A 24,283-nucleotide genomic window follows, 5' to 3' on the forward strand; every position below is an offset into this window, starting at 1 on the left:
TTTGCCTTATTGCCAGCTCTTCCACAGTGATGCACATCTGCATTCCTAGCTGCAGTGCAATCCAAAGCCTCCACCTTGGTTAAATTTCATCATTCACACTCTAAGAATTACCATTTCCTCTAGACATGCTGACAAAACTCATTGTTTATTGCTCACAGCACATCAGAACTGCTGGTTTTGCTTTTTCTGCAAGATGTTTGGAGGGCCACATGCTTTTCCTGCAGCCAGTTCAGTCCCCACTGTGCCAGCCTCAGCTGCTGTGCTTGCTCTCACCCAGAATGCTGGATCCTATCCGCAGTGAGACAGAGAAGAGGAAAACAGCAGCTTGAGACTGACCAGGGGCATTCCTGGGGTCTCGCCTTGGCAACATGAATGCTCTGGAGGGATTATAACTGGGAGGAGGCCCGAATACAGCACTTGAGTGTTGGCTTTGCTCTTCCCCTGCAAACACTGAACAGGATGTTTGGAAAGAGAAAACTGGGAGAAATTGTGTGCAGCAGAATGAAAAACGTGAGGGTTGTGTATATCATGCAGTAATGGCATAGAGTCAGGCAGCACAAACTACTCAAAACGATAGCAGGCAACATATAGATAGGAAGGTCAAAGTTGCACATGTGAAAAATGAGGACAAAATGTATGCACACTCCTCATATAAAAGAAACCAACAAGCAAGCTTCAGCAGCTTGCAACCTCTCCAACAAGAAATGGGGTAATGCCTGGCTGGCCACTGAGCTGTTACCGTAGCACACTCATGAATGGCTGCTAATGTTGAAGCCAGAGAAACACGGATGATTATTTATTAGTTACTGAGTTTCATAAGACTGGACATACATTTCTCCATTTCTCAGAGAGAGAAAATTGTGTGTGAAGACCATGGGCAGGATTGTGCTACTGGGAGTGCTGCTCCTCATTCCCCAGCAGCAGCTCACTCTGCCTCACTTTACTGCCTTGGTCTGACAAGCCCCTGTAGATGAGAGCTGCCTCTTGTAGTTTGTTATCCCACATTTTATTTGCATCATGCTGGAACTGTCCAGGTGGTTAAACAAAAGGCATCTCTTCTATTACTGTTGTTGTTTTTACTGTGCAATTGCTATGCTTTTTATTAGCCTTTGGTTTTCCTGTGAAGAATCATCTCTGGAAACTTGGATACAATCCTTTGGCTCACATTAGAAAAAGATAATAAAATCCTGGGAATGTTTTCACCAAACATCTTTTCCCATCTTGAAAAATGTGCTTCTCTCTTCTGACTTGCTTTCTGATTTAGAGAAAATTTCTTTCTAACTTGCCAGTTTATTTTTCTGTCCAGCAGACCTGAGCACTCTGGGGGCTTCAGGGACCTTACTTCTGCTCCCTACCTTCCTTCTGACTCTCCACCCAGCTACAAGGAAGTCACTTACTTCCTCATCGCTCTGCACTGTCCATCTGTCATCTTCTGATACAACATTTACTTACCTTTTCAAAGCATTTTAAATCTCTGCAGGAATGCACTCTAAAAGTGCATTAGTATTATTCTCCATTGTGTAACTTTGAGAAATGACTACACAAGGCTGGATCCTCTGTCCCCTTTCTGACCCTCATCCATTGTTCGGGTTCTGCTGTCTCCTCCAGGGACAGCAGTAATCCACCCCCAGTTTCCCAGTAACACCCTCAGGCTCCTACCCAGATCCTGGGGAACAACCACCCAGTCCTCAGTATGTTGCTCCAGAAACAAGCAGCTTTGGATTTAAAAGTTGCTGCTTCTCTTTCTGCTCTGCTATTGAACATGTGTGCCTGTGAGTCCCAATATATGTTTTCAGAGGCTCCAAAATGACTTGCACGATCTTAAAGCTCCTTTTGTACGATGGGAAGACTGAAGACTGATGAGAATGACTAAGCTGAATGTTGATGTGCTGGTTAATCTGACATGTGCTCCCTGCCACATCATTTTTCTCCTTAGCACACAGCTATATATTTTGGTTCCTTTTGTTTTCTGTCATGCCCAAACACTTCTTTTCAGTGAGACAAAAGGCTGTCAAAACAGCAAGTATTTGAACTGACAGCACGTGCAGTTGTCATAGGATCTTCTACTAAGCAGGCTGATGACAGGAACGCAAAACGAGTGAGACTCCTCCACGCTCTTCTCCCTCTATCTCTTCTTCCTTTTCTGAAACATACTGGTCAACATCCTTACTGTTTGATGTTAAACAGCTGCCATGTTACAAGCCAGAGGTGACTGCATTTCAGAGACAAGCAAATGTACTTCTGTACTGCTGCCAGACAGTGATCTCATGTACATTAGCCTTGGTTTTTCAAAAGGCTCCGTTGGATGTCAGTGGTGCAGCTCCAGCCTGACCTCGACATGAAAGAGATCCGAGCCCGTTTCGCTAAGTTTTGGCATTCAAAAAATGTTAAGTATGTGTCTTATGATAACGTACCCATACATTCTGCCATCCTGTTAACTCCTGTGTCACACAAGCTTGCTCTCCCTCCTAACCAACTATTTTGACCAGAACCAGTGACTGATGGAAGGTATTTGTAGAAAGCATGCCGTTCCCAACTGTCCAGCAGTAAATTGCTCGTGACTGACATTAGAGTGACTGTTTTCCAGAGAGCAATAGTTGAAAGCCCACTGACCACATCAAACATCAGAACAAACCTCTATACTGACACCTGCCCTTCCTGTGGCACATCTGTAAGACCACATTTATTTATGCAAACATGAAAGGTCATTCAAGACACCTTGGTAATGTGACCTTCTAAATTGATGGACAAAATGTTAAAAATACAAATGCATTGCACGGAGCAGTTCTGCAGCATTCAGGAGATGGATCGTAAGCCTTAATAGATCATTTTCATCTCTGAAATTTCTGAGTCATGATGAATGGAATTTTTTAGTATTTTAAACAAGAGAGATGCATGTTTAAAAGGGCTGAGAGGGCTGCAGTGTAAAATCCTTGTACTGTAAAAAAGGCAGTCTTGTTTTTTACTGCCCTTGTGGGAAGTCTCCGGTGAACCAAACAGCCAATAAATCAAATAAATATTTCTGAATTAAATCCGTCTTCTCTCAGGGTTTGAGGAGTTAAAAAATAATAAATCACACACAAACACACACACACACAAAAAACACCCCACAAAACCAGTAATGTATTGAATTACCTTTCATGGTTATACCTGCAGATGCCTTTTGAATTTGAGAGCAAAAAGCATTTAAACCCACACTGTTTCACAAATCATCTGAATTCATTATATCACCTGTGCCAGTTGCTATATTTGTAGGGCAGTAAACAGTGGCCTTTGTTGCTTGCTGTTTGTGGGACTGTGCAAAAGAACAAGTTTAGTCTGTCTCCAGAGATATACACCTCCCTCACTGGCACCAGAAATACTGTACTAGCTTAAATCAGCGCAGTCTTTCCATGCTGTCACTGCCTCCTGTTTCGATGCTCACTGCTGTGCTGATACCCTTTGAGTCAGGGCCCCTTCTCAAAAAATTTAACAAGTGTAGCTTAGGCATGTTATGAGCAGCTAATGAATTTCCACGCTTAAGAGGGTGTGTGGGTATCTGGTTTCCCTTATAAGCAGATGGAGAAGTTAAAGTCCTTATGCTGGCTTATCAATTCCTTATCTCACATTCTTCAGAAACGCAGGAAAACAAAGGCAAGGAGGTGAATGAACCAGATATCCAGTAACTCGGCTCTGCTCACAAGCACTGAAGTTCACACAGAAGCTCTAGAGAGGAAACATCCAGGTGTAGTACTGCAGTTTTTGCAAATGAGCCACACGAGGTGTGTTAGGGCACATCACAGGGATTAACACTGAGCCATCCTAAATGGATAACAGAGTAAACAGAAGCCTTCACGCCTTTTATGAGCTCCGTGATGCCACTTGTAAACCCCTGGTGAGCTATGCCATCACAGGACAAATTGAAGGGGTACTCAGAAGCATCTACACTGCTCTCTGGGGTCGGAAGTCTTTGGGGAAAGCAACTCACAACCCCTCATCTGTTGCAATTATGATCTCTTCTCAACCTTCCCTTTCTATCACACTATTCCTTCTTCTTCCTCTTCCTCCCACTTCTTCAGTTTACCATTTTACAACTTGAGTCTAATTTTGCAGATGCTTACATGGCAAAGGATCATTTAGGAAAGCGTTTAATACGTTCTGATCTTATTTAGCAGGTGGAAATAACCATGTGAATTGCAGAGCAGGTTCTTGTCAGACACATAAAGTGCTTGTGGGTCACAATTTGAAGACATTTTGATGCATGCACAGCCCAGATCATATACAGCATGAGCTGATAGAGTGTTTTCTCAATCGAGTGACTGAGGCTTTTGCAAGGAATGGGGACAACATGAGGTTTTTTATCTGCTGTTTTTTGGCAGTTCTAAGGAGGTGTGACTGGATGCTTAAAGATATTTTCCATACTCCTTATCTTTTTTTTTTCTTTTTATTTCTCCAGTGCCACATGGTCTGTCATTTCCCTGGGCACTGATAAGGGCCCCAAGAGGGCCTTATCTGCAACTAAAAGACAGAACTAAGCAATAGTGATTAAAAAGCAAAATGCTATAAGTGTGTTACTGCTGTTAGAGAAGCCAACTTCAAGTTTCTCCTCCTCCTTGTCATCACTTTCTTAGTGGGTTTTTATGAGCTCCGTGATGCCACTTGTAAACCCCTGGTGAGCTATGCCATCACATGACAGATTGAAGGGGCACACAGCAAATCATGTCACTGAAAACCTTTTACAAAGCCTGCCCTGTCTATAGCCCAAAAATGTCCTTTTGCTGTGTTAGTACTGAGTTCTTAAATTCTTACCTCTTCATCCATACCTTTCCAAGCCCTACCTGTGGATGGATGATAGCTTGCCTCACCTCTTTTCACTTTCTACTTTTCAGGTGCTAGCCCAACTACAAAGTCAGAATCATTTTTAATTCCAACCCCACACAAAAAGATTTTCATTGACTGCCCTCAATCCTCCACAGTTTCTCTCTCTCTCTCTCTTTTTTTCTTTTTTTTTCAGATTGTTTTTCCACACAAATATCTGTCACGCAGCCACACTGGCTTTTAGTTTGGCTGTGAGTCATCCTCTGATAGCTGGAGTGACAAATTTCTGTCAGGTTTGATGGAAGAGTAGCGGTTTCAGAAACTGTTACCTTCCTAGATTTCTCAATACTGACAGTGTCCCAAAGGAGAAAGAAATAAATTCGTGCCCGCAGTGAGAAAACATCATTATTGTTCTTGGCAGCTGGTACACTTTGGCCAACCTGTACCTGTACCAAACACTTCTTACCTAGCAGGGTGTTGGTCGTGGTGTGGGGAGTAGATGAAATCAATGTAGTAAGGAAGGAGGTGAGCTGAGGGATGCAGGGAATAAGCATGTCAGAAATCAGGCCTCTCTGCTTCCAGCTCTCCACACAGAAATTGTTTGGGGCCTAAATTAAATCTAAGTTGTTTTATTTCAAACATGTCAAAAGCTTGAGCACAACTTCAAACAACATTATTTTTGTGGAGGTAAAACCAGTACCCAATAGTATTTTAACAAGGCCTTTTAAAATGTACATACATTTCCAGTCAGCCAGATTCTTTCTTTTTTTGCTGAATACTGAACATTCTTTTCTTCCCCTCAGTGTTGTCTTTGGCTGTAGAAAACGTACTTTCCACTTTCACAGAAACTGTAGGGGCATTATGACTGCATGTATAGATTCAAGTAGACTCTCTGCTTTCTAACAAAATGGCTAGGTAAACTCACCTCACAGAAGTTCAAGGGCTTATATACCATGCTTGTGTAGCTGTGGCTGAAAATGCAATGAAAGTGCATTTTCTAGAAGAATGGTTGAAAAGAGCAATGTTCTACTTCACGGGAGACTGCACTTGAATGACAAAATGATGCCCCTACAAACTGTACAGAATGGCTTTGGGGTCCTTGAGGAAAACAGGAACGCAATTAAGTGTTATAATCTGTCTTAACAAACTGTTTTCTCCACGGTTATAAGTAAAATGTCCTGACTAGAAGTTTGTATAGCTAAGTGTTGGCACCATAACAAAGGTGTATAACATTTCACTTTTCTTATCAAATTATGAATATTAGTATCTTCTGACAGCACTTCCAGAAGAAAGTGCTATTATTCCTTATTCAGGCAGAAAGTGCTATTATTATTATTCAGGCAGAGAGCACAGGTCACGTTGGCCCTAATGCAGCACATCCACGGGGTCGGACACGGGTTTGGTTCGGTGTAACACAGAGTTACACTTCACTTCAAAACTCCTGGAGTTTTCCTTCTGAGGCTGGGGGTTTCACCAGATCCGTTTACCTTGTAAAAACACGTATGTAGGAAGGGTATAAAATGATTAACTGAGCAGCAGTATAGTTCAGGGCAATAAAAACTGAAATATGGCCAGTTTCGGAGAGAGTTCAGGGTACCCAGCCCCAGTCCTGGTCTAGTAACATTGGAAATCATTCCGTGGCCCTTTGCTGCTGCTCTGGCTCTCGGCAGATTCATTGATGATAAAACCCATCGTTAAGAGCAGTATGGCCTTTTGCCCACCACACAGCGCTCAATGGCCGATTAGCCATCGTCCTTTTTAAACTGATGGCAAAACTAAGAGGAATGCTGGTCGTTTCTGTTTTGCTTATTGCCGTCTGCTCCTTGCAGCTCTACACCCACGGACCGGCTCGCTCTGCAGGGGCTCGAAGTCCTGGCCAAGCTGCCCTGCTCTTGGGGGAAAGGCCTGGCAGCAGCAGGACAGGTTTTGCAACGCGAACTGTTGCTCATGAGGACAGCACGTAAGCACTGCGCTGTGTCCCTACGTTGAATCCCCGCTATCTGAGCCACTGCGCGGCCAGCTGCGCTTGAAGGGGCGCGCTGCCCCTTTAAGGCCGGCCGAGCCCGGGAGCGGCGCCATAACAACGGCTCGGCGGCCGTGACCGGAAGTGATCGCGGGTCAGAGGTCGCGGGTGGCAGCGGCAATATGGCGGCGGTGGCCATGGCGGCGATGGGCGCCGTTGTGGCCGTGCTCGGCGGGGCGGCGGTTCCGTGAGCGAGGCGGGAGCGTCCTGTGGCGGCGCTGCCCCTTGCAGGTGAGGGCTGGCTCCGGGGCGCCTTGGGTCGGTTACTGTGCCCGCTGTCGCTGCTGCTGGGTGTGCCGCTAGCTCAGCTGCGCTCACCCTGTAGCAGGGTTGAACTCTGACCTGAATGGTCCCTGATGCAGGGATTGGAGGATGGGGGTCAGCGCAAAGCGCTGGCAGTCTGACGGTGTGGATCGCAGCTGCCTGCCTGAAGCTGAGTACAGGAAGCAAGAGCTGGGGTTAAGCTGTGTGTGCGAGCTCATTTTGCTGCTGATTTATATTGACTCTGATACAGTGCTTGGGTGTAGCTAGCCTATTTTTAAGCTGTGCTTATGCTGATTCGTGGAGCCTGCTCACGTAATGGGCAGCATGTTTTGCTTATTGATTGCTAAGTGTCTCCATAACTCATTTACTTTGTAGTAGGTGTTTCTCATTTCAGAAACACCTCCTACACTCTGCTTTTGGACCCTTGGACTTTTCAGTAGCGATGATCACAACGTTTTAACCTTTATCAAAGCACAAGTGAATTCTGCTGTAATGTAGATTGAGGTTTTTTTTCTTATTTCTGTACAAATGGGGAAGCTGGGATTAAAAAAGTGTTTTAATTGAACACAGCTGAAAGATGTTGGTTGACATTTTTATCAGATTTCATTGTATTTATTTAATGCTCTGAGCATAAGCTTCAGTGGTGGCTGTGCCATTTTAGCTCTTCAGCGAGTTAAGGTACAGTGAAGTGTGAATATGTTGGTTGATATGTGGGCTGCAAATAAAAAGCATGGCCTTGCTCCTTCACAGTCACAGGTTATAGGTTACTGCTGCTGTCTTTGTGGTGGATCTGATGGGTGGTTGCAGGGGCAGTTGATGTGGCAGTTCTTTGGGAATACACTTCTGTCACTGGGAAGTTATTCTATTGAGTGTTTGATCCCATATCAATGAAAACTTTTTCCTTCTGTGGGTTAAGTACAAGGTGCAATTGTACCTTGAGAAACCAAATCTCAGATTGCTCATTCAGAAGAAAAAGGGCTATGCTTAAAAAAGTTTATATTGAAAAATATAAGCAGCCCTTTGTGGGAAATATGTGCTAAGAAGAAAAGGATTAAAAATCTAATGAAAATTTAGCCTCATTCATTCTCTGTGTACCAGAATGCTCCTGTGTTCAGAAAAAGAGTGTTTTTTGAAGTGCTTTTTAGACTTCAAGGACAAGAGTCATCAGGAAAAAACAGTATTGCATCTTCCTGCAAAAGCCAAACTGAAGTTACACAGAGAAACCTGGATTCAGGTACATTCTGGCTCCTTAGCAGGTTTTAACTTTTGTGGAGGTCCCTATTCTTCTCACTGAAGTAACCTGAAAAGGAAGTTAGAAATGTTATGAAGTATCTTCATATCCATATGGAGTAGCATTAAGGTTACTTGATCCAGCAGATCTTTTCTCCAGCCCCATAAGTGGCAGGCTGATGTGTATTTCATCTGCTTCTGCAGATTCTCTGCTTCCTTAAGCTGCTACTTCTAACTAAATTCTTGATCACCTGAGCTGTCCTAAGCACAAATCCTGTTCTCCTTCTGGCTTCTGATCTGATTCTGTCCAAGTCTTTTCCCGGTGGAATTTTACTTCCTAATTTTTGCTATATCAGTCTCAGTTTATTATCTTTCTTCTCTGTTGCTCTGTCCTTTGGCTGGTTGTCATCCCCCTACCCCACGCATCACCCTGCTTTGCCTGAACACACAGCTCATTACTCTTGCTGGCTTCCACTGCAGCTCCTTGGGATGCACAGGGTACTTGTCTCAGCTTGTGCTGATCTTGTTCAGGTGATCTTTGTTTTCCTTTGTACTTATTTCTTCTCTTAATTCCTACTGTTCACTGACCGTCTTCTTCTTGGTTACCCATTGTTTGCTCGTTTCTTCAGGTTGTGGTGCTGAGAACAGGCAGATAAGATTCCCCACTGTCTGTATCTGATACTGAGTTGCAAAATTTGATATTCTGTGACTTAGGGACTGGCAACAGCTGGCTTGTTTGCACAATGTGTGTTGGTCAACACTTGGAGCTATGAGAGGGGAAAAAGGAACCTTTAGAGAATTGACTTTTGAAACAGATCCTTTCTGAGTGTGTGAAGAGGCCTGCAGTTTGTTTTTATGTGACTTTGTTGATGTTTAAGAAGTTGATCAGTCCAGAAGTCAGTTCTGCTTTATAATGGTCCTTGCTGCTGCAGCAGGTGTGGTGAGATGCTGGAGAGCATTAGCAGGCTTCTTTAAGCCTAGATATAATCTTTCCGTTTTCTACACTTTTTTTTTTCTCTCAAGTTGAGCTTGTTGCCTTGTGAACTTGTTCTGCTATGAAGTAATAAACTGAATTAAGAATTCTTGTTGTTCTTTTTATTGAAGTTTTATGCTTAGGAGTGCAAAATGGGGGTTGCTTTCTGATCATTACAGAAATGATTATTCAGCTTAGTTCATTCTCCATCCTTTAAAAAGTTTGGAGAAATAATTTACTTTTAATCTGACAGTGGGTTTATTCTTTTCTGGGATTTATGCAGTTTTATTTTTTTGTTTTAATCTTACTGCTTTAAAGGCTGCTACTTTGTGGCCCTAAGACTCCTCCACTGCTGAGGGTTGTTTTCCTCTTTTTTTTTATCACCCTTTGATGTGAACTTCCTATTGATGTCCTTTTGAGTATCAAGAGAGGAAGTAATGATTTAGTTCCAGTGATTGTCAAAGGAACAGTGTAATCTTGAGTGCTTCTAGTATTTGTGCTGATATTTATGATTAAAGGACATATGTATCTATTTGCTCTAGCACTGAATGAATAGCCTGCCTGATGAATCTGTATGAAGCAGTTAGGTGGCTTAGCAGGCGCTGCTTGTAGAAAGGGATTTTCTGGAAACTGTTCGAATTTCTTATAAAAATTACCCTTTGAATCGTGGCAGGGTCCTACAAACACTGCATCCCAAGATGTGCTCTCTGGTTGCTTTGTACTTCTTCACTGAGTCCATGTGACAGCTGAGGTGGTTGTAAGTAGAAGAGTCTAAAAGTCACAGAACACCCAGGCTTCTGCAGGAAAACAAGAAATAAAACCAAGCACTTCATTTCTCTTGCTAATACAAACAGAAACAGTAGTAAGCAGTGCGGGTTCTGACATGTACTCGTAGTCCTCAGGAGTTCTAGATAGGAGTGGAGTTACTTTCATCTCCTGGGATCTTGATTGAATCAGTCTGGCAGTGGTTATCACAGATCAAGGTTTAGATCACTGCTATGATTGTACATAAAATAAATGTACTGATCTGAGGTTAGTGTGTTTTTCATTTTTTTAATTGTTTTAACTTGTGTGGATGGCATGATAACAATTTCACCCAGATATAAATATTAATTGGGAGGTAAAAAAAAAAATATGCTGTATGATCTTTCTGATACGTTAGCAAGACCCTCCCTGGTATCCAGAGGTCCTGATATACATGGGGGCTTGCATGAAACACTTTGTATGGCCACTGATGCAGTTTTAAAAGTAGTGAAAACCTAAGAAGCCTTTGTTCAGTTTGTTGAGCTCTCAGAGAGACAGAAGCAGTAGATGAAGATTCAAGATGCTCCTTCCTCTCCCCTCCAAACAATATTCTTTATGCCTGAGTAATTAATTCCACATCATTTGTTAATTTTGCTCTTAGGTTTCATTATGGTTTCTCTTAATCTAGTGCTGTTATTGATTTTTAACATCGATTTACTCAATCTCCTCACGAACAACAGTCTCCAGTCTGCATTTGTTCAGATCAAGTATTAGCATTACATGTTTGAATTCAGAGGATAATTGTGTATCTTGCAATTGCACAATGGGTGTTTCATCTTGAAACATTTAAAAACCCATTTTAGTTTCTTGTTATGTTTTAGTTAGACAGCAATCTAAACTTAGGACAGCACTTTGGCAGTGATATGCTTATTTTTCTAAACTAAGCACAGTTTCTGTGGTTAAATTTTCCTTTCATTTAAATATAGGTTTTAATCAGTGTAGGCCAAACTTTCCCAACCCTGCTTAAAATGAGCTTGAGCTGTATTTTGTAAGATGTGTTCTCCTAACGTGATTCAACATATGCAAAGAGATGGACACAGAAATGAATGTTTTAAAGCTGATTAGCACTTCTGAAGTGTTTTTATAACTTATTTTAAAATAAATATATGTGTAGACTGCCTAAATATGACTCGATAATATTATTTTAGTAATTAATGCTGCTGAGGGCACTTCATGCTGTGCTTCTGAAGGTTGAAAGGTAGCTGTTCAGAAATATGTTGTAATTTCTACTGTACGTGCAGCCAAGTTATAACATCAGAACAAAGTGCAATGCAGATGTTGTTTTGGGGGTTGCTCATCTTGTACCCCCTGAGGGTGTCACTGCCCTGATCTGTTGGTATGCTGAAGTTGTAAATCAATGTACAGCAGATGTTAAGCTTTGTGTGGGAAGTACTCAGCATTGCTTCTGTTTCTGAGTATGTAGAGAAAGAATCTGATGCCACAATTGGCTCTCAGGTGGTTATTACAGCTCCATGAATTGCTGCTAGAAGTTTTGTAGATTCAATTTTAGGGAAGTATTTAAAACCAAAACCTGTTACCAACCTTCTACCCCTTGTTGTTGTTTTTTTTTTTCTTAAGTTTAGTTAAAAAATGTATGTGAAGATGTTGGTGTGTATGGAGATGAAAGGCGTTGATCTGCGAGCAGCCATCTTTTCAGGTGGGGCCTTGTTACTGCTTGCAGTTAGGGTGATGTGCTCACAGAGAATGGTGAAGACAGTTGTCACGAGAGGGGGATGTGGGTACTGTGAATGTCTGTTATAGAGAGTGCAGTGTGCTTGTCTGAGACGTGCTGGTTAACTTTGACCCGCTGTTTCTTCGATGGGAATGACTTAGAAGTGGAATACTGTCCAGGTTTGGATGTGGAAGTGTAAAACTTAGGTTTTCAGGTGCTTCACTTTATGGGCTTCAGTTTGCTTCTGGTTCCTACTAGTTAATTTTCAGTAAGTGTAGGCTTGTTCAGATGGTTAATTTCATTTGCTGTCACCCTTTCCTAATTGTGATTTGCACGCTCTACTAGAATCTAATGAATAATTATTAATAGCAATTATTGTCATTAATTATTACTGTTATATACTATAACAATATTAAGCAATAGAGACACATTTGTTTACGGCTGCAGCTTGTACTGCTACACTGAATCCTATTAAGCTTGGAGCAAAATCCACTAATATTTATTCCATGTATGATTTCTTTCTCGTAGCCTGGGCTGTTACCCAGAATTCATACTGAGTTGCATGGAATAAAGCAAGGTGAGTTGTTTCCTTTTAGTGCCCTGCCTTGACAGTGCCTTTCTTTCAGATTTCCCTCTTCAGTGTGAGAACATCAGTAGATCTGTCAACTTGAGTAGTGATTTGCTTTAAAGAGAAAACAGTTGTAGACATTTCTTGCGAAGTCTCTTGCCCAGGTCAGTAAGTTTGTCTTTGCAACAAGTGAATAAATCGCCACAGAACTTTTTATGTGTAATTCATCATTGGACAGTGGAAACAATTAATGTTCTGGGAATTGACATGCATCTCGTATTTGGAAAGAGGGTGTTTGATCTGGTTTAATCTCTCTTAAATAACTGTAGACTGTCTGGGAAGATGAAGTATAATGTTCTGGGAGTGTTTGATCTTTCTGCAGTTTGGGATAGACTGCTTTAGGGGAAAAAAAAGTAAAAAAAGATCAGACTTACTGCAGTTTGTGCTGTCTCCAGGAGATGGATAGGTTTTACACTGTAGCTCCCTTAGAAAAATTCTCATGTGTCACTGTGATTTACAAAAAGTGTTTTGCAGACTCATCCATCTATTTCTAACCATTGGAAGTGACAGTGTCTCCCAAAATTATGGCTCTTCTCAGAGAAATGTGTTCTTCTATTAGGAACATCAGGTTTAAATTTTCTCAGTCAAATTCCAAGTTTTAAATAAAACCTGTCAGTTTCCACTATTTCCAGTGCTTGCTTTATTCTGCTGTATGTTGCAAAATGAATACTTCCATATTTTGTCATATATGGCTGTATCTTTGAGATCACCATGATTAACTTAGGGTAGTCATTTGTTCACTGAAAAGTTTTTCTGCTTATGTTATATGGAAGATGGCTGTACTTTTTATATCTTGGTACTACTCCAAAGGAAGGATTGTGGTCTCTTATGTGTTGAGAAGCAGTTGGTTTTGCACCTTTCCATTGGACAGAGGAGGCTCAGGGGAGACCTTTTTGCTCTCTGTAACTACCTGAAGGGAGGTTCTAGTGAGATGGGGGTCGGCCTCTTCTTCCTCCTAACTAGTGATAGGATGAGAGGGAACGGCTTCAGGTTGCACAGGGGAGATTCAGACTGGATGTTAAGAAATACTTATCTGAAAGAAAAGTGGTCATGCACTAAAATGGGCTGTCCAGGAAGGTGGTGGACTCACTGACCCTAGAGGTATTCGAGGAACGTTTAGATGTGTTGAGGAACATGGGTTAGTGAGAACTGTTGTGATAGCTGGATGGTCGGACTGGATGGTCTTGTAGATCTTTTCCAACCTTGTGATTCTCTACGTGTTGAGCAGTATTGGCTCTAATAAGCAAGATTTAAGTCAGTGCTTTAAGTAAATAATATATCTCATTTAGATTTTGACAGTATTTATATTATCTCTTCCCTACGGGACAAATGAATAAAATTCTTTTCTCATTAAGGTAATTGCAGTAGGCTGGTCTACTGCAGAACAGCACCATGTGAAACACAGCCCCTTGTGCAGTGAATAATGTCTGAAAATACACTAACAGCAGTTACGTTGAGTCAATGAAAGAAATGTTCTGAAAAGTTAGGAGGATTTAGTAAGCTTTGATTGCATCAGTTGCATGTTAGCATGCTTTCCTTAGGGCCTGTCCTCTGTGCCTTCACAGCTTTGCCAACCATTGCCCTTTTGTAACAGCATTAGGATCTGAAGTGGCTGTGGCAAATAAGCTCAGAGTTATTCAATGATTCCTTTATTTCCCGTGGCCCCCAATGTGTTGGGATACTTGTCCTTCTTACGTGTAGGTGGTGACAGAGGGAAGTGGTAAGTTTGACTTTTTCTTGTTGTTTTAGCTTTGTGTAAGGCATCCATAACATCAATTAAACAAATGAGCTTGTCCATAGCTTTTATGAGTGCTAAGGCATGCAGAATTAATCTTGCTTTTGGAACTATAGGTATTACTTTTGTGAGGAGAATGCTAAAGTGAGTTTGCCTGTTAGGAAACATTTCCTGCATCCATCGTCTCTCACTGTAACTTGAAATATAGAATTAGTTGAAGAGGGCATACTGTAGACAGGCTTTTGCTGTAGTTCAGAAACATGTCAATCATTCATAAATATAACATAAGTGAACCTTAATTCCTAGGGAAACTTTCTGGTAACCACATTTCAGCATTCTACAAGTACATTTATTAACAGAGGTGATTGCACAAGGACACACTGGCTAGTAGATACCCCCAAATGGAGAACAGCTGCAAGAATACTGCTTGGTCAGTTTGTGTAGGCTGCAGAATATTTAAGAATGAGCATGTACAGGAAACTATCTGATGTGTCAGAGTAGTATTGTGATTTATAGCAATATGTGGCTTTATAGCATGATGGAGGAAAGAAGTCATCAAGACTTAATTCTTAATGAATTAAAGACTTCTGGAGAGCTACAGCAGTAGCTGGTTTTTATAACCTTCCAAATGCTGTAGGCACAGGCTTGAGACTAAATGCCTCTGTCTGCAGTATCCTATACAGAGCATTTCCATGGATCGTACGTGTGAGATCTTCATCCTTCTGCATGCAACTCTGGCAGGTGTCCCAGCTCCTAAGGACAATAGATCTGTTAATATGGTGGAGTGGCCCACCCAAGGGAGCTGCATCTTTTTTTGTCTGACTGTAGTGTCTGTCCCACTCTTGAGAAAGACTGTGGTGTGCTTGTCTTCTCATTTCAGTGGCTTGAATGATTTTTATGTTGAGAGTGGAGTTACTGAGAGTTTCCTTTTCTGTTTAGGAAACTATCTGATATAGAGCTATCAGTCTCTTGTTTCTGAACAAGGTGATTGTTTTATTCTTACCTCTTTCTGCTAAGATACTGTCAGGTTTCCACTAGGCATGTACTGAAGAGCTTGGACATAAAAATGAAGTTCATGCTGGAATGCGATCTAGAAAGAAGCGAAGTTGTGGGCAAGTATTTTTCTTCTTCCAAATGTTAAGCTGCAGCCACATTAATAATATTTCTACCAAAAAAAAAAGTTTTTGGGCTAATTTAAAGCAAAACTCTAGAACTGTTATATCCCATGTGGCATGAAACATTCCTGCTTTTTTTCTTCTTCTTTTTTTTTTCCTGCTGTATTAACGTCTTATACAGAAAGGAAATGAATTTTAGAAGGAATGTTATACATAAGCCATTTGAGACGTTCTCTGTTAAGGAAATACCAGCTGTCAGGAAAGATGTAGCCAACATTGAGTTATATTAAAAACATTGTAAAGGAACTATTTGTCAGGGAGAAGTGGATTAATTAAAACGTTTTAAACTATTTTTGCTCTGGAGTAGAGCTACTAAAGTTCCATATGTGCCTATTCTAAACTCAATCATTTTTTTTTTTAAAAGGCACATTTATTTTTTCAGAATGAAGTTCCCTTAGGTAGGTGAATTGTTCCCTAGTGTAGTATAAAGAAGTTTTCTAACTTAAGTAACATGGGTGGTGAAAAGGTTTAGAGTCGTTATGCTTTGTCTTTAGCATCTTCAAATTCTAAAAGTTGCTTTCATCAATTACTCCTTAATTTATATGAAAAAGAAAATAGGCTGCATTTCATAATTATCCTATTAAGTTTTTAAGTAAAAACTTGTTCTTATATGAGCAATTAATAGCACTAGAAGGCATTGCTTTGCTTCTCAGGAGGGACATACTGAAGCACGTGAAAGAAACCTGAATCAGGCATGTGAAACATTACATGTGATAGGATTTACTCTTTAATCCAGGGTAGCCTGCTGGCTTTAAGGAGTTGTACAGTGAATACGCAGGCTTACTGTAATGGTTTGAAATGTAAGTGGTCATTAAACCAAAAGCTTTGTTCTTGTTCTCATTGATCTGTTGATAACAGATTTACTCTTTCAAAAGTAATAAATGCAGAAAAAGTTATGCCTGTTACCTCTTCAGATCATGCTTCAGTCATTTATTTATACAAAGACTTTGCAGAGGATGCTGAGGCGTTGTGGTTATTTGACCTAATTAAATATTGAGTTTTAATTTTCAGGAAAGCATAAATATTGCATGTGGAAATAGTAGGTTTTTCTCTGTTGAAGGTGTCCATCTTTTTTGTTATATGCTGGAAATCTAGGAAGATCAAAATGCTTTCTTCTATCCCTTGAAAATAATGAAATTTCTCCAATTACAGTGCTCTTGGAGGTGAGTAGCTGGTTGCTTTGACAAATTCTCTTTCTATTAGGTATGTAAATTTGGTCTGCATTACAATATCAACAAAATGTAGGTGCTAAATGATATATTGTCTACGTTTTTGGTATCCCATACAAATTGACCATCCCAATTGCATTAACATGTTACCTTCTTTTCTGCTTAGTAAACTTACTGTTTAGGATAGCTTGTATTTTAGGAATGCTTTAAGCATCTAAAAGTGTATAATCTATAGGACCCATTTTGCTAGTTGTATGTGCTTGATTTTGTGTATTGAATTGAATAAGGGATTGATGATGATCACCTGAAAGTTTTCAGTTAAATGCAACTCTTAAGAATTGGAATTTGCTTTTTACTTGATAAACAAGATTCTTAGCTGTTGTTAATAGCAATGCTAATTGTGATCCTTGTATTGAATGTTAAGATTTCAAATTGCACACCTATAGAATGAGCCACAAAGCTTTTACAGCTGTAGCAAACAGTACCTTTAAATTTCTGCAGCATGACAAACACTCTGAAGAAGTAGGCTGAGAACATACCAGACCAGGCACACACAATTTATGTGCTCTGTGCTAGAGATCTCGAGTTACAAAAACTTAATCTGTTGTGGAAAAAAAATGTTGACGTGTAACACATTCAGAAAAATAGCTTTTTCTCTTTTTGTCCTAGCTTTTGAGTAGTTCAGGCTAATATTAACAGTATGCTATGAGGAGTGAAAATGAAGTTAAAAATAATTTATCCCTGTTAACTGTGGTCTCAAACAATGTGCTTTGGATGTGCCCATTAAGACAAGTTTATTTTAGGGAGACCAGGTAGCAGCTGATAGGTGGTGGAAGTCACTTGGCATTCCCAAAACAGACACTTGTGGCACTTGGACAGTATTGCTGGTAGGTGGGCGGTGGACTAGATGATCTTAGAGGTCTTTTCCAACCTTAATGATTCTATGCTTCAATATCCCAGATGTTCACTGAATATAATATAAAGGTAACGCTTCAATAATAGGATGCTGGTGGGTGCTGAATGCCTTGGGCCCTTTAAGCTGACTTTAGGAAGTTTCTGTTATGCTGCAGATCATCCCTTCTTAACGATGATGTGCTCTCTCGTACAAATTGTGGTGGTGCTGTATCTGACCTAGAACAATTTTCAGTCTGAAACAGTCTGTGACATCTAACCATACAACAGCTAAACTTCAACTGTGCTCTGAGACTGTGCTTTAATGCCAATTGGTTTTAGCACATGCAAAACAATAGATACGAGATCATTGGTGACTCTGGTGAGAAGTGACCAGACTTAAGGGTTCCTGAATGTAGAATCATGACCACTGTTTGTGCCAGGAATAAAAAACTGACAATATTCCAATTTGTTTCTATAAAGCAGTTAATAATGGTAAGTGATCCTGCACTTTGACTGAACTACACAGGTTCTTCTTCAAATATTGCTTTTGTCCAGAGTGAAATAGTTTTATATATGCATGATTGGGCATGTGGTTGGAGTCATTATGTTTCCAAGGAGGAGTAGTAGGAAAACAGCTTTTCTAATCTATCAATTACTAGTTTGAATTCTTCTTTGTAAGATTCCATACCAAAATTGTAGTGGCTATCTAGGAAAAAGCTATTTTTCAGTCTAAAAAATAACTTTTCAATCTGATGCCTCTGCAGTCAAGGTAAAGGGTGCTGGTTGAGATGCCTTTCCACTGGGAAATTAGTACTGAACCACTCTGCATTGATGGGCTTATACTGCTTAATTAGTGATCTGCCCAAACTTTGTTGGCTATCATGGTGAAGTTTCTACTGTGGAAAATATACTTTGATTTACCTGATCTACACATAACGTAGTCTTTTATGATACTTAGAATATAGCAAAGCTTATTTGATGAACTAGCTGATAACTACTGATGGGTAACTTGGAGGTATGGTATAAGAGATGTGTGAGATGCGATGTGGAGACGAGTGAGGAATGAAGTTGGGATTTTTAGTTTCATTGTAGTTTACCTTATTAGATAGCAAGTTGGATCTTCTGCTGTTGGCCAAGGACACAGTAATAATCTTTGCGCATATAAGTGATTACATTTTACAGTTTCTCTTAAAATTCCCTGCTAATGAAAAATAATACTCTTCTATGCACTTCTAAAGAGCTTCAGAAAAAAATATTATCATTGCAAAGTAAATTTGTTCTCTGTCCTGCTCTGTAAGAATTGGCTAAAATAAATGATCAAAATGTATAACACTTTACAACGTTGTGGATTGTAGATGTTCCTTTTTAATAGAGCATCTAGCAGCTGTGTTGAAGTTATGCAATTCAAGATTTAGTTCTTATACTTAACATATAGCAAAACCTACTTTCAGTTTAAAAGGGTTAGTTATGATATTTCTGGATGTAATTTTCCATATATGTGCTTGATATCTTTATCTGAGAATCTGCAGATGGAAAGTTGTAAAAAGGAATGATTCATCTACATTAAGCATCGTGGGACAATTGATAGATGATTCCCAGCCGTGTTGTTTTCAACTGCAGCCAGAAAATTTGAAGTATTTCAGATGTATACTGTTCCTAACAACTGTTAGAGAATATTTAGGACATTCTTTCTAAAAGGGATTGTATTTATTTTTGTTACAGTGGGTTAAAGAATTTTCAGTTAAATATCAGGAAATATTGCATATTTTCTCAGTGACTAATAGAGTCAAACATGACTTGAAGCTCAGAATGTGGTAGCAGTACAGAAGGCTCACAGTGATGGTGGTAGAGGTTTTAATCACTTCACATTTCTTCTTTCCCGTGTAATATCTAAGTTTCCACCTATTTAACTCATGAGCCATTTATCTGTACACTTCATGGTGTTCTGTTACTTTCTGTAAGAGCTATTTGATAGGCTGTATTATGTGCAAAGCTAGTTTTGCAAGTTTTTTCTTTGTTCAGTTCATTAAGGCTTGTTAAAGCTTTGCTATTCCCATATCCTGCAGGGTTGCTGGTTTACCAGCAAATTAGCTAGAGAATTTTTTTTTGAGATGCAGAAAGTGACTGATTTAAGCCTTTGTAGTGTGTAGGTTGAAATCTGTAGCAGCTGCTTAACTAAATTCTGAAACAATGACAGGATGTATATGCTGAGTTTACTAGAGTAAGTTTCTCTACTTGATTTCTTGCTTTCTCGACATTGATCACTTTTCTTCTTTGCCATGTTAATTATTGAAAATGGTGATGTATGAGGAAACAATGACATCAAATGCTCATTACTGCCCCATTTTGTTTGATATCTTAATCAGTGACCTAGATGAAGGAATATTCTCAGTAAGCTTGCTGATGATACGAAGCTGGGAGGAGTGGCTGACGCACCGGGGGGGCCCTGCTGCCGTTTGACAAGACCTGGACAGTCTGTGGAGTTGGGCAGAGAGAAATCTGATAAAGTTCAACAAGAGCCAAGTGTAGAGTCTTGCACGTGGGGAGGCATGCATCAGTACATGGTAGGGGATGACCTGATGGAGAAGAGCCCTGCAGAGAAGGACCTGGGGGTTCTGGTGTGCAACAGGTTGTCCTGGTGGCCAATGCCAGTGGTATCCTGTGGTGTATTAAAAAGAGCATAGGCTGCAGGTGCGGCCACATCTGGAATACTGTGTCCAGTTCTGGACTCTTCTGATCAAAAAAGGGATCTCCTAAGGGAATAGAGTGGAAGACCACAAAAATGATAAAGAGCCTGGAGTTTCTCTTTGCATGAGAAAAGGCTGAGAGATCTGAGAGTCTTCAGTCTGGAGGACAGCAGGCTGAGAGAGGATCTTGTCGCTGTTTATAAACATCTGAAGTGAGGGAGTCAGGTTGATGGGGTTGGCTCTTTTGGTGGCTAGAGACAACAGAACAAGGGGCAATGGGCAGAAACTGGGATATGAGAAGTTCCATACTAACACAAGGAAGAACTTCTTCACTGTCAGAGTGATGGAGCACTGGCTGCCCAGAGCAGTTGTGGAGTCTTGTTATGTGGAGATACTCAAGACCTATCTGTATGCCTAACTGTGTGACCTACTGTATGGAGCTACCTTAGCAGAGGGGTTGAACTCCATCTCTTAGACATCTTTTCCAACCCCTACAATCCTGCGAAACAACATCTCATTCTCTGCTCTGCTTATGCATGCTGTGGATAACTTTGTGCAGGACATACAAGCTTTATTGATTTGAGATTGCCCACAGGTGCTTCTTGAGGGAAGATTGTTCTCTTTAAAATAAAAGGTAACTTATTCTAGTTCCTTTAAAGCTTTCATCAGCTTTGGAGGAGTTTATAGATAGTCGGCTTAAAATAAGCTGCAAAGTAAGGGATGTTGTTTTTGGAAAAAGGTTCCTTTCCTCTTGTAAGCCTTAGGAAGGGTGTGAATTGGGAACTAAAGTGGTGTTTTAAACCTGTTGCTCTTAGAGCAGTTTCTGTGTGTTGTAACTGGGCTGGCAGAGGAAAACAATTTTCCTTCCTGGGGGAGGAAGGAAAGAGAAGCACTTGCTATGTGCTGTTGTTTGTGTAATGGTCTTGCACTGTAAGAAAGGACAGAAGCACTTTAAACACAGGAAAACGTGGTTATTAAACCACCACCAACAGAAAAAAGAGGTTTCAGGAGTCTGTGTGGTACTGGAAACAGTGTATTGTTCAAAATGATGAAAGCATGACTTTCTATTAGTAGAAGGAAATCTACCTGACATTTTTGTAATGAAAGATGCTCCCCGTTTTGAACTACTCACTTACTCTCACGATTTGTTGTGCCTCTAAATTCGGTGACTTCAAAATGCCTGTATATTTTATTTTATGTCTTGACACACTTTTGTGGTTAAGGGAAAGATTTTATTGGTGCAAAAGCACTTTCCCCGCATGTTTTTGTTTGTTAGCAGTGGGATCAGTAACGTTGCAGGCTTTGTAAAATGCATCAAGTTGTTGCCCAGCTGTTGTTTATATTGATTTTTGCAAGAACAGTGAAAATTCATCATGTTGGTTTAGTTCTGGCATAGAAGTGGTGAGTTTGAAGGCTGGCATCAGGAAGCATCCTGCAAGATGCGGATTTAGACTACTTGCACATCAACAAGTTTGGCTTCCTCAGACAAAATTTGGGTCGTTTTGGATAATGAACAGTGAACGTTGGCAATAAAGGTCATGCCTTAGATTAAAGTAACCTAGAATACATTGTACTGAATTATAGAACAAAAGAATGTAAATACAGAAGCTTCTATCTTCTCCTTTTCAAAGTGTCCTGACCTTTATTGAGTTCCAGTAGCTGACATTTTTAGAAGACTTTTAGTGCTAGTTTCTTTCATTATAAAGGGTTTATTTAGGTATTTTCTTGCATGTATTTCATTGTCATCTTCTTTGCCATTTGCTTTTCTTCAGCTACGATGGTGCCTCCATTTCATATCAGCAAGATTATTGTGGTAGTATTGTGGTAGTCTATTTTGTATAAAATTCTAGAAACAGATTTGTCAGTAGAATTCTTTCTTTGGTAAGCAAAAGAAAAATAAAGCAAGCATAAATGAAAAAGAGTGGAGCAGCAAAATTGGTAAGCATGTACAGAAACATTTGAGAGAGTTGCATCCAGACTAGGGGGAAAATGACGTCGTCGTCACATCACGTCCGTATGTTTCTGCTTCTGATTTTAAGTTATGATATGCGTTCCCTTTTTAAAGGGGATGTCATATTTAGTCAAACTTAATGCAGGTGAATCGTGGTGCTTATGTTGTTAGCAAATGTAATAGTAATTGATAGTTGCATTTCTTATTTCTGTGTTTTTGGTTGGAAGCTTCTTCCAACAGTTCAAGGGTGATTAAATCTTAATTGGCACCTTGGAGCTGCTGGCAAACTCAACAAGATCTTCCTGGCTTGGAGGGGCTGCTTCTCTAGAGCATTCCTTGCTCTGTTATAACTGTCCAATCCCAGAAGTGAGATCTAATTTTCTCCTTACTACTTTCCTCTTCTTTAATAATTTGTTCTCTGAAGCCTTTAAGTTGTTTTACATTATCCGAGGTGCTGTTGATAGCTTCTGCCTGCCTGCCTGCTTGTTACTGGTAGCTGAGTGAAACTGGGTGGGATTTGTACCTTTGTTACCAGAATGAGCAAGTTGTCTGCCTACTGTCAGTCATTTACGTTTATAGATTTGGATGCTCAGCAACAGTGAAAAAGGCTTCAAAGTATGCTGCTTAAACAGACATAATCCCTTTGTTCTTATGGAAAACAAGACCCATCTGTTAATGAGTGAGTAATGTTGGGAAGGATATAAGAACATGTATTTTATGGTTAAAGATTAATGTCAACAGACTAAGAATAAACTTGCCATAACTGCCTTCTGCAGGCTTTCTTCCTGCCCCTTCTTGTGCAATAGATAGTTCAGGCATATGGCTGGGTGGGTTGCTGTTATTACTGGTATTTGGGTTGGCAGTTTTTGTGTTTCTCCCACTGGTAATTTTTTTTTTTCATCACCATATAAGATAACATGGTATCTTAGGTCGAGACTCTGTAAATATTCATTCTTTATAAATGTTATTCTGTTAAACACAGATTAGATCAGGATTTACAGAATCTGTCCTTTCTTTAGCCTGGGCAATTTTCCAATTTACTGAGGGCAGGAAGCCCAGCAAACACTCCCTCAGTCAATTCCTCATCTTTATCCTTTTTCCAGAATAAAAATCCACAAATATCATCAGTAGGGGCCAAAATGACAAATGAAAAGAGGGTGTTGCCACTTCTTGTGAGGTTTTGTGTAAATGTTGCTCTCCTTCCCCATCCCAGAATGATGACAATGCTTCCCAAAGAATCCTTAAAGCAAAACAGACTTTTTTCTGATCTGATTTAATTCACAGTAGGTGCAATTACAAAAATGCTGCAGAGCAAGAACAATGAAGGAGAAATATACTTTATCTCGCTATTAAGGTTGCAGGAAATTTTAGGGCATGTGCTTGGTCTTTAATGCTCATCCATTACTCTTGCTACTAGAGCAGCAGTTAGCTGCTTGGTGCTTTTACTTGAGAGGAACCTTAATTGGAGCATGAATGAGTAGACCCTGCGATTTAGGACAGATTGGAATGAAATACTGCGATGAAGAACTGGAAAACCAAGGTACACAAGCCCCAGGAACCTCTGTCTAGAGATTCTGTGATCTGCACCTGCTTGTTCCTCCTCTGCCTTCAGTGATGTGATCAGAAGGAAGAAGCTGGAGTGACTGGATGTGGTGTAGAGTGAGATCTAGGGGGTGGTGATGAGTAGCAGACCGGAGCTAAGAGCAGAAGGCATGCAGGCCGGAAGAGTTGATACAACTGAAGTGCCAGGGGCCACTGCTGAGAGGTAGGATCAGAAACCAAGGCTGAACAATAGCCAGAGGGACAGGAAGCAGATTTTTAGAGCAATAAGCCGGTTGTTTTCTGCAACTACAGAATAGCTGTTTGGGTTTCTTCTAAACCAGATGGTGTGGCAACCATTAATGGCAGTCACAAGGTCAGTTGACTCTGGGAATGCTGGTGACTGGCTGCAGCTTCAGCATCTCAAGTTGAATGTGCTGCTGTTTTCTACGGGTCTTTTTTTTTTTTTAGCTTAAATTCTTGGAGTTACAATGAATTCACTATTATAAGAGTTTAGAGAGAAGAACTTTTACTTCTTTCTTTTTCCTCAAAGTTGTACACCAACAAGTCATTGCCTCCTGCCTTGTCTGGGCACTGCTGAAAAGAGCCTGGCTCTGTACCCTTTGCACCCTTCCTTAAGCTTTTTATAGACACTGAGATTCCCTTAACCTGTCTCCTTTCTAGGCTTCAGAGCTGCAACTTTCTCAGCCTTTCTGTGCAGGGGAGTTGCTCCAGTCTTGTC

The 24,283-nt window shown here is 40.4% G+C and overlaps 1 protein-coding gene across 1 annotated transcript in view; it reads left to right on the forward strand.

Moving 5' to 3' along the window:
* Positions 1-6,924: 6,924 nt before the first annotated feature.
* LCLAT1 (lysocardiolipin acyltransferase 1) overlaps positions 6,925-24,283 on the forward strand; it is a 103,683-nt gene continuing 86,324 nt past the window's right edge. Inside the window, exon 1 of the mRNA XM_065739629.1 lies at positions 6,925-7,051. The gene's annotated coding sequence lies outside the window, so the exon portion shown is untranslated. The remainder of the gene's footprint in view (positions 7,052-24,283) is intronic.

This window comes from Cyrtonyx montezumae, unplaced genomic scaffold, assembly GCF_038088225.1.
Source record: "Cyrtonyx montezumae isolate F1298 unplaced genomic scaffold, pur_monq_1.0 scaffold_24, whole genome shotgun sequence".
In the NCBI taxonomy this organism is placed as follows: domain Eukaryota; kingdom Metazoa; phylum Chordata; class Aves; order Galliformes; family Odontophoridae; genus Cyrtonyx; species Cyrtonyx montezumae.